The sequence below is a fragment of the Schistocerca americana genome, chromosome 2, assembly GCF_021461395.2.
Source record: "Schistocerca americana isolate TAMUIC-IGC-003095 chromosome 2, iqSchAmer2.1, whole genome shotgun sequence".
Taxonomy (NCBI): domain Eukaryota; kingdom Metazoa; phylum Arthropoda; class Insecta; order Orthoptera; family Acrididae; genus Schistocerca; species Schistocerca americana.
The window spans coordinates 1,055,954,272-1,055,965,227 of NC_060120.1; the positions used below are offsets into that span (position 1 = coordinate 1,055,954,272).

A 10,956-nucleotide genomic window follows, 5' to 3' on the forward strand; every position below is an offset into this window, starting at 1 on the left:
AATTGTTATGTAACATTTTATTATATAAAGCGTAAGTGATGAGTGCTAGATTTTACATTTATTGCCTAATGTCATGACGAAAGATTCTCTTTGTGTTGAATGCATCATCGTTTCAAATACTTGGTATCCCACGCACGGAAATCTTTCTGTCTGTCTTTAACCTAGGCTTTGCTGTTCAGTGATGAGAAGATTCACCAGGAACGACGCCGTGGTTCGGATTCTACATTAGGTCGCTGGTCTCCTTTCCGCGGTTGGGTGACTGGGGTAAGCGACGAACACGCAAATCGCCGAAAAGCCGCCTAATTTAAAACTGGCATTAAGATTATGAGCCTCATGGAATTATTACGCACTAGTCTACCTTGTGAACACTACTCAGGTTTTTCCTGACGATGGCCTAATAAGAAGAAACATGATGTTAGTAGAACAAAAACGCAGTTTGGTTGATTTTCAACTTTAAATACGAAATTCTTCGATCAAGAAGCGATGAAAGTATCAGTGAATACGATTTAGTGAATCATTTTGAAGGTATTGACTGTAGGAGAAACTTTGAAATTCTAAGGGCATCAAGAATAAAATACAGGGAGACTGTACGAGATTATTTGAAATTCTAAAGGCATGAGAGATAAAATACAGGGAAATGGATAAGAAATTGCACTACCCTTTAAAGAATCGAAGGACATGACGGAAGAAATTGTTGAGAAACGGGTGACACAGGCTTGTACTCCATTACCAGTGCTATAAAATTCTGTGTGTAGGTCTGAATGATGATTCTGTAATTCAAAAATTAAGTGCCCCGCAGGGAGTTCATCGAACCACCTTCAAGCTATTTCTTTGTCGTTCCACTCTCGAACAGAGTGCGGGAAAAACGAACACTTCAGTATTTACCTTCAGTATTTCTTCATATGTAGGTGTCTTCCAACAAAATATTTTCACATTCAGAAAAGAAAGTTGATAATTGAGATTTCATAAGAAGATCCTGCCACGACGAAAAAATCCTTTGTTGCAGTGATTGCCAGCCCTATCTGAAATTAATCAAGAATCAGAGTCATCCTTGAGATGAAGTGCTGAATGTACTGTATGCAACGGAATTACTAAGGCCTTAATTTGCTGGGTGTAAAAATGAATCTAAGGGCGTGGAGCTGGCATAATATTTATAATGTGTAGGTAATGACTGGGATAGTAAACTCAAGGTTAAGTTAGTCTGTGCAATATGGTTTATTGTAATGCGACCAAAGACAGTTATATGGACAAGAACCTTACTAAGATTTACCTTACTATGAGAACTGAAAAGTGAAGCTTTTAGTTATCAAAGTTACCGAAAGAGATGGAGCTGCATGAAAATGTAGATGCAATCTGTGAAATAGATACAGTAATCTGTGTATGACGATCACAACGAGTGTTTGTCAGGAGCAAACACCCACAAATCTTAAAGAATGCACTGACGAATATGACAAGTAACGGCTAGATGATGTGCGTAGTGTATATAGTCTCAAAAGATCGAGTAAGGAAGGCCAATTGCGTCCTAATCCAACACTTAATTTGCCGTATGACCTCCACAACTAAGGCGATCTCGAATCGTATATGTAGACGACTACATGGATCTGTGTCACTAAGACCAATACTAAACAGTAGCTCGTTCGTTGGAATCAAGTTACTGACTACCTATCACCAAGAGGACGCGACGAGCATTGGCCAAATCGGAAGACTGATGTTCCACCAAACTGTCGCCCAGTTCCTTTGCGGCGATCCTCTTTCAACGAGGTTCGGGCAAGGGACTGCTTTCCAAAGAGTCTGTAGGTACTTCATGGTGAGGACGGGTCTCTATAAGATGTCAGCCCCTAAATAGCTGCCGGCCGGAGTGGCCAAGCGGTTCTAGGCTCTTCAGTCTGGAACTGCGCGACCGCTACGGCTGCAGGTTCGAATCCTGCCTGGAGCATGGATGTGTGTGACGTCCTTAGGTTAGTTAGGTTTAAGTAGCTCTAAGTTCTAGGGGACTGATGACATCAGATGTTAAGTCCCATAGTACTCAGAACCTTTGAACTATATGAACCCTAAATAGCTAACCGCAAGATAGAAGTGACGAATGTGTTTGAACTTATAATTTATACCACCAACATCAGTAGGGGGTTCAGGTGTCGCGGACTGACACAGAAGAACAAACGAGACGTGAAGGCGTGAGTTTCTTGAGTTATCATGAAAACAGTACGTTGCACAGTTGCTGTCGTTTTTTTGCCATCATCGAGGGAAGCGGATAAACTTGAGCTAGGTAATAAGCTTTGCATAAGACATATGTATCCAATATTCAGACTTTCTGGAGCAGAGTAAGAGAACGCCTTTCATGTTCTTGTATCGCTCTCTGAATTTCTTCCGTAACTACTTCCAGTTGAGCGTCACCATTTTGAGTGGGCAACGATGATGATGATACCGATAGACGTATGCCGAGCCATCACAGTAGTCCATGGAACAACAGCGTCATCAAAGCCTCGAGAAGTATGGAGAATGCATATACCTTTATTAAGTAGAGCACCGGAACACCGACAATAATAGTCGATTACAGCCTTCAGTCGAAGTAAAGTGCCCTCCGCCACACACCGTTGGGTGGCTTGCGGAGTATAAATGTAGATGTAGATGTAGATCTCAGCAGAATTACGGAGTAGAACCATCAGGTAACCGCGTATGCGCGAACAGCTATAGTCCCTCCGGAAAGCACCCAACCTTTCAACTGGGATGCTGGCATCCGAAGTAGGGGCTCCAGAGACAACACAAACAAAGTCATTACCAGCACACTTCCTTGAGGCACTCCCTGCCACCCGAGACACAGCGTTATCGTAACTGCGCGGACTACCTCGCTACGCCTCGCGGCCGACTCACACTGCTATCGAGCGCGACCTATCAGCAGTCCCTGTCCATTTTATCCATGTTCGCTCTCTGAGATCCACACAGGAGTTCGGACGTATTTGTGCATCCGCACTGAATAAGGTGAATCCATTGCCACGTAGGACAATCAAACTATATGATTGTATGGGGTCTGTTCTTTCGCACATGTCCGGATGCATAAACACGTCCGACCTCCTATGGAAATCTCACATTAGCGAACATGGACAGGGACTGCAGATAGGTGGCGCTCGAAGGGAGTGTGAGTCGCCCGTGAGTCGTGAAGAGGTAGTCCGCGCAGTTACGATAACGCTGTGTCCCTGGTGGCGCAGAGGTTACCACACCCGCCTAGGAATCACAGACTTCGGTTTCAGGTCTGGTATACATTTTTTACTCGTCGCCACTGATTCTGCTTCGTATCTCGTCCTGATGCAGTTGGAATCAGTGATCGCCTCTCCTCTCTTTCTTCTTCCCTCTGCACCTTAATTTTACATAAAATGTATAACAGCTACGGATTTTGCGTTTTGTCTGTCCTTCCGACATGTCCGAAATAACAGACACCATGAAATCATACTGTTTAAGCTGATACACCTCACAATTGAGTAATTCATTTATTAATAATATTTTGCGCCCATAAACAGCGAAATGCAAGCAAGCTAATGAACCGAATGTATTCCCCTTTTTTGTAAAACGGTTTCCACCAAGTGCTGTGTCGTCCAGACGTCGTTCCTAAGATTACTGTCGGTGCTGATTCACGCACTAGTTAGCCTTGCATTACAGGTAACCTGAAATGTTAAGAAGCTTGCTGTGAGCTAGTAGTGAGCTCTGCTCTCATGTCTCTCTACTAAGTAGGTCAGTGCTGCTTTGTTAAATTTTTAGGAAAGCTAGGAGGTGATTATCTGCCCAAGCATATCGCTTAACAAGCTACCAGCGCACAGCACCCACTCAAAGGTTCCGTCTTCTGGAAGAAAGGCTTTCTATTTTGGTCGTTAACACATCACTCCATAAATGGACACTGACCAGTCCACGTGGCAGTCCATGCGGCAGAGCGACATCCACATCCTCGCAAGGGTGTGGGGATCCTACCTGCTGTTCCTTCTATCTCTGTTTCTAAGAAGTCCTGTGAGCCCATAGGCTCTGTGACTTGTTCTGGGTATCATAGTATATTAACTGTCCCATATTTACAGCGCTCATCACTCACAAAGCTAGCCCATAAAGTAACTGACTGTACCTAGAACCTAGTCAGGCTACAAGAGGTTAAGAAGAGTAAGTGAAATCTGCTCGTACGAACTTTGTGATACCGCGACTCCCGTTAAACTAATTAGTCTCCCCTTTCATAATTAAACGTTAATAAAGCAAAGAGGATGGCCAAAGAGGTTGCCACATTCCAGTGTTAATATTTCCCACGCCTGCAAACTGGGAAGAGCTCCTCCCACTTGTGCCACGTAGTATTGCGAAGAGCTACGTAACACAGTGGATTGAGGAGGTGTAAATATTTTGGCCATCTTGGTGCGTGAACCCATGTGGTTTCTGATGTAGTCGTACTGAGCCACCGGCATGTTACGGCGTGTACACTGACCTGTCAGTCCAGATGACCACTCTTCACAGTTCGATTGCCTGACGTTTGCAGTATTGCTACCATGATAACCTATTTGGGATGTGATATGTGGTGAGTTACGGAGCACGTTTGGGATAACGTACCGCATTATACATGGTGTTACAAAAAGTTACGGCCAAACTTTCAGGAAACATTCCTCACACACAAAGAAAGAAAATATGTTATGTGGACATGCGTCCGGAAACGCTTACTTTCCACGTTAGAACTCATTTTATTACTTCTCTTCAAATCACATTAATCATGGAATGGAAACACAGCAACAGAACGTACCAGCGTGACTTCAAACACTTTGTTACAGGAAATGTTCAAAATGTCCTCCGTTAGCGAGGATACATGCATCCACCCTCCGTCGCATGGAATCCCTGATGCGCTGATGCAGCCCTGGAGAATGGTGTATTGTATCACAGCTGTCCACAATACGAGCGCGAAGAGTCTCTACATTTGGTACCGGGATTGCGTAGATAAGAGCTTTCAAATGCCCCCATAAATGAAAGTCAAGAGGGTTGAGGTCAGGAGAGCGTGGAGGCCATGGAATTGGTCCGCCTCTACCAATCCATCGGTCACCGAATCCTGTTGTTGAGAAGCGTACTAACACTTCGACTGAAATGTGCAGGAGCTCCATCTTGCATGAACCACATGTTGTGTCGTACTTCTAAAGGCACATGTTCTAGCAGCACAGGTAGAGTATCCCGTATGAAATCATGGCGGTGAATCGAGGAAGTACAGTACATACTGACGAAACTAAAATGAGCTCTAACATGGAAATTAAGCGTTTCCGGACACATGTCCACATAATATCTTTTCTTTATTTGTGTGTGAGGAATGTTTCCTGAAAGTTTGGCCATACCCTTTTGTAACTCCCTGTATATGACGGTAGTATCTGTTCCCGAAAGAACAGTTACCGTAGATGACCATGCAGCTTTGCTAGAATGAAATGGTAATTAAATGGACACCCTAGCTGCAAACAGGCGTTCAGGTACTTCATTGGGGTCATGTTGAAAATGTGTGCCCCGACCGGGACTCGAACCCGGGATCTCCTGCTTACATGGCAGACGCTCTATCCATCTGAGCCACCGAGAGTAGAGAGGATAGTGCGCCTGCAGCGACTTATCCCTTGCACGCTCCCCGTGAGACCCACATTCCCAACTTGTGCACACCACTGCATTCGTAGTGCGCCTAATAGATGTTTGCCCATCATACTCATTACTCGTGGCAGATTAATCTACGAAATCCCATATGAGTTCGGGCATAGCGTGTGCGTTTGCACACAAGAAGTTCAATGGCCGGGAAGCAATATTTTAACTGTATATGACGGTAGTATCTGTTCCCGAAAGAACGGTTACCGTAGATGACCATGCAACTTTACTAGGAATGAAATGACAATTAAATGGACACCCTAGCTGCAAACAGGTTTTGAAAATGTGTGCCCCGACCGGGACTCGAATCCGGGATCTCCTGGTTACATGGCAGACGCTCTATCCATCTGAGCTTCTGACGTCAGAGAGGATAGTTTGCCTGCAGGGACTTATCCCTTGCACGCTCCCCGTGATACCAACATTCCTAACATGTCCACACCACGACATTCGTAGTGCGCCTAATATATGTTTGCCCGTCATACTCATTACTCTGTAATGCAAGGTATCAATTGAGTTGTGATCATACCTACGTGGGTGTCAGAATGATCCGCATCGACTGGACTTGATCTATAGTAAGGTAGCTTCCCATCTGCTCATATGCCTTAACAAAAACTGTAGCACAACAGATTAATGAGGAGGTGGGTGTCCCTAGCACACTCGAGAAAAGAATGTTGTAAATCACAACTGCTGATAAGAAGTGGATTGTCTAACTCCCATTTGAAATAATGGTCCGAAATAACCTAGATTTATTACGAAGCTCTCTCCTAACACACACATGAACAACAATTTGTCACAGGATGTGCGCTGGATTGAAAAATACAGAGAACACAGATTTTGACACTTGCTTACATGAAGGAATTCTAATCTAACACTAACATGGCATCGAGTGGATAGGTTAGATGAAAGGGAAAACCGTCATCTTACAAATTCGTTATGGAAAGATAAAGTCCCGGTGGACACACAGGGATTGTCTGAAGGCGCCAAAAGAACGGAAAATGGTTACACGAAAGCAACATCAGTGGCTGAGTTATGAATGATCCCTCAGTCACTCAACAAAAGTGTAATATTAGCAAAATTCCTATGCTCCTAACAACGCACCTAAGTTGCCAAATGTCACCACGCTTCGCATTCACTTCCTTCTTAACGGAACAGAATTGACAGATGTAAGGGTAATTGCCGGAGTTCCACGAGAAAGTGTGATAGAACCGTTACTGTCAACAATGGGCATAAATATACTCTTTGAGACTTTTGACAAGTGATGTGAACAAAGTAAGAACGCCAGAATACTGAATCGATTTGCAGAATGACTTACAGGTGCCTCATGAATAGTACGGGCTCTGGCAGGTAACCTTGAATGTAAATAAATACAACATGCTTCACATACTTAGAAAAAGAAATCCACTACTTTACAATTACACTACTGATGACAAATGCTGGGAACAGTATCTATTATTTAGAGCAACCTTAAGTTGAATGAACACATAAAACAAAATCAACCTTGGCTCGTTAACACATAGATATGACAGTAGTGATAGAGAACATCCAACGAATAGTGATGCGTTTCGGCACGGGATCGTTTAGTCGGTGTGTGAGTGTTACAGAAATGCTCTACAAACTCAGTTGGCAGATGTTACAAGAGGAGCGTGGTGCATGATGGAGAGACTTATTGGAATTTCGAGAGAGAACTTTTCGGGAAGGATAGGACAATATGCTATTACCGCTGTAGTCACTACAGACGCCTACTGCAGAGGCAATACCGCAGACAGATCAGCGATGCGGGCTGCCGACTCCGCTGCGAAGTATGGCCGACACAAGAGTGTTTATTAGCAAGTTCCACAGTTGACAACAAACACGTATGTGTGGCGGGTGTCCATCAGAGGGCATCAACCAACAGCAGAGGAAGGAGGCGCGACGGCTAACGAACTATTTCCTGGCGATCACGTGTGTGAAACTAGTCTTGGAAATATCATTACACCTGGGGTTAGATATGCCAGCGCCCGGCAGTTCAGCAGGCAGTTCACTACTCGCCGAGTGCGGAGAAGGTCGGCCGGTCCAGCGGTGTGCCACTTCGACCATCCTCTCTTGCGCAACGATTGTGATACGTCGCTTCCGTTGTGTTAGGCTATCTAGCAGCTGCTAACAACCGACTTCGACGTGGAATAGTTGTACGGTTATGGAGTCGAAGGGGACTCTGATTGTAGGAATTAGTTGTTATTTTCTTGATCCGCAGAAGGGATCCTTATTATTTTTACGTTTTGAAGAGTGTGTTACTGTTGGCGGTTTATTGTAGTTTCCTTAATATAAAAAAGTTGGCAAAACGAGTTGATTCTTGCTTTCTAGATTTAGCAATTTCCTTCCACATACATCTCGCGTAATGACCACGACAAGAAAATTACAAATTAGAGTGAGTGCTGAGACTTACCGGCAATCAGTCTTCCCACGCGTCAGCCGGCCGGAGTGGCCGTGCGGTTCTAGGCGCCACAGTCTGGAGCCGAACTACCGCTACGGTCGCAGGTTCGAATCCTGCCTCGGGTATGGATGTTTGTGATGTCCTTAGGTTAGTTAGATTTAATTAGTTCTAAGTTCTAGGTGACTGATGACCTCAGAAGTTAAGTCGCATAGTGCTCAGAGCAATTTGAACCAATTTGAACCCACGCATCATTCGCGAGTGGAACAGGAGAACTATCCTTCGCCACAGACCATTCGGCGGCATGCGGAGTATGATGTAGATGTAAGTACTGTAGAGTAGAAAGCTGCTAGTACATTAATCTGCTGCTGTCTGCAACACAAAAAAATGGTTCAAATGGCTCTGAGCACTATGGGACTTAACATCTGTGGTTATCAGTCCCCAAGAACTTAGAACTACTTAAACCTAACTAACCTAAGGACATCACACACATCCATGCCCGAGGCAGGATTCGAACCTGCGACCGTAGCAGCCGCGTGGTTCCGGACTGCGAGCCTAGAACCGCTAGAGCACCGCGGCCGGCTGTCTGCAACACATCAGTCACTACTTGTGACAAGATTTCTTCTCCACATCTATGGATCAAGTTGTCTTCTTAGCTTCTGATCAACAACTGTCTCCCTCAGGATCTCTTGACGGATTATTTCACTCAGAGATCCGAGACGAATTGTTTCACACTGAAACAGAACTCACTCTCCTCTCATCGCAGCCCACACAATCCCCATGCGCCAACGAAAGATCTCTGGAAAATGTTGGTGAATGATTTTGTTGCCAACAAGATGACTAACTCCCCACCTGGAAAAAGTTTTGCAATATTAACGAATCGTCCATATCCTATATACGCAGTTCTACCACAATTCTGTGTTACACTGTCATTATTCAGTTCAGTTTTTGATCTCTGCCAGTATACTTGTCTCTGAACCTGAATTTCTCGGAAACTGGCGTCCTGACTCATCTCCTCTGCTATGTTGAAGATTAAATGATGAGATGCCCCCTTACGAAATTTTAGACAAGTGGGTGTTCACCCCACGTGAAGCAGCGCTGGAGTGTTGGCCCATTGCTGTCACAAAAGAAGAAAAGAATTCCTGAACAAATTTCGCGTCAGCTCTCACTGGACACAGAGATCTATATACAAGTTCATTTTAAGATGTGTTTCGGCCCACTGGCACAGGTTTTTGAAGCCAGGATTCTGCACAAGCTCAGGAACTTGTCACGGCACGTTATAGGACTTCTTTAGGTAGAGGCAGGAACCCAATAATGCGCAGAGAGCATCCTGAGAAAAACTGGAAGAAGGGAACTCCAAGGCACCTGAGCTAAACATTGTTTGGCCTCGAGTGCTCATTTCTCCCCATCCCCTCACTTTCTCCTCTGAAAGGCGATCCTAAACTCCCAGGAAGGCATCACAAAACTCCAAATCATTGCCCTTGGTCACTCTATTGACCATGACACATCAAGGCCTCAGCTGAACTACAGAAAATGTAAAATGCAAAACCCTCACCAGAGAAGAGAAAGAGACAGATTCATTCTTTCAATCACTGGAGTTGCTTATTACGAGTGTTAAACAGTTGTTAAATGACAGGACTAGATCTCATATTGTGATGAATTTAAAACAACTGAATCGGTGAGTTGGAAAGAGGGTCATGTCCCAGAAAGGAAACTTTTCACGAGACACCAAAAAACTGTTTTACTACGCAACTGGATTAAGTAAGTTGTCATGGAGTTTCCAGGTAGCAGTTGGCAACCGGCTAAACAATATACACAATTACAACATACTTTGGCCAGCGACTGTGCTCAGCATTCGAGTGTGAAAGTACTGAGGATGAACCCATTTCGAACCTGATGACGTCAATAACGTATCTAGCGTTATGTTTGCAGTGGAAGAATTGTGTTATGGAAGTTTCGTTACTCAAATTCAGTATAGCAAATGTAAGAGTGTGTTCTGAAAATTCAGGTTTATTCATAATGTATCCAAAACACAACCACTAGCAAAATATAGCAAAGTAGACAATGGCGGACATACTTCATCTTAATCCTGTCCATTCTTCGCTGGCCACTAGCAGATACTGTTATAAAATGGCTTCCGCTCGTCAGCTGTGTGTTTTGGAATTTTCTTTACATCGTTTAGCATCTTCTTCTGTATTACAACTGATCCACTACAGCCTGTGCTTATTTACATTGATATGACCCCTTCTCTAACTGAATAGTCATCTAACGAGCACTTATATTTGTGAGGAATGACCCCATGTTATACCAAACGATGCGTGCAAATGTGAAGATCAGTTATTTCTGATAAACGAAATTTGAAAATAAAGCGGTCATGATATGTTTTCCAATTCAGCGATTCAATTATAGATGAAGTTAAATCATGCCAGTCCGGCAGTAGACTGATGCATGTCAACTGCAAAGATGGTTAGTAGAAAATACTGACTACATGGGACACATATCTCTAAAATAACCCATTGCGGAGAATAGGGACAATCTTAAAGTTTACTAGCATCCGTTTCGTCTTCAACTGGTAAGTAGTTTCAAATGGCAAGAGAGAGTGTGTAAACAGATCGCAAGGGAAAGCATTAGGGATGTAGAACATACTCCTCTGAAAATCATTTCTAGCTTGCGGCTTCCCAAAATGTCCGAAGATAAATTTGGGTCTTTGTTTTCCTACAACCAGTGTGTTGTTCAGAATGAATTGTCAAGAGGAGGATGACCAAGGAAAAATTCTGTTGCTAGGAGGGTATAATGGTATAAATTGGAAGCTAGAAAGGGAACTTTAGAAACTAATGCGAGATGCAATTAATTTAATGTTAGAAGAGTAGTGATGATGGAATGTGAACGCAATTTCTCGTTAAATTGGTATTGGGCAAGAG

At 43.8% G+C, this 10,956-nt stretch overlaps 1 non-coding gene across 1 annotated transcript; it reads right to left on the reverse strand.

Moving 5' to 3' along the window:
- Positions 1-5,498: 5,498 nt before the first annotated feature.
- On the reverse strand, positions 5,499-5,573 carry Trnat-ugu. Its single transcript has one exon. It is a non-coding gene; the product is annotated as a tRNA-Thr (tRNA).
- Positions 5,574-10,956: the final 5,383 nt, after the last annotated feature.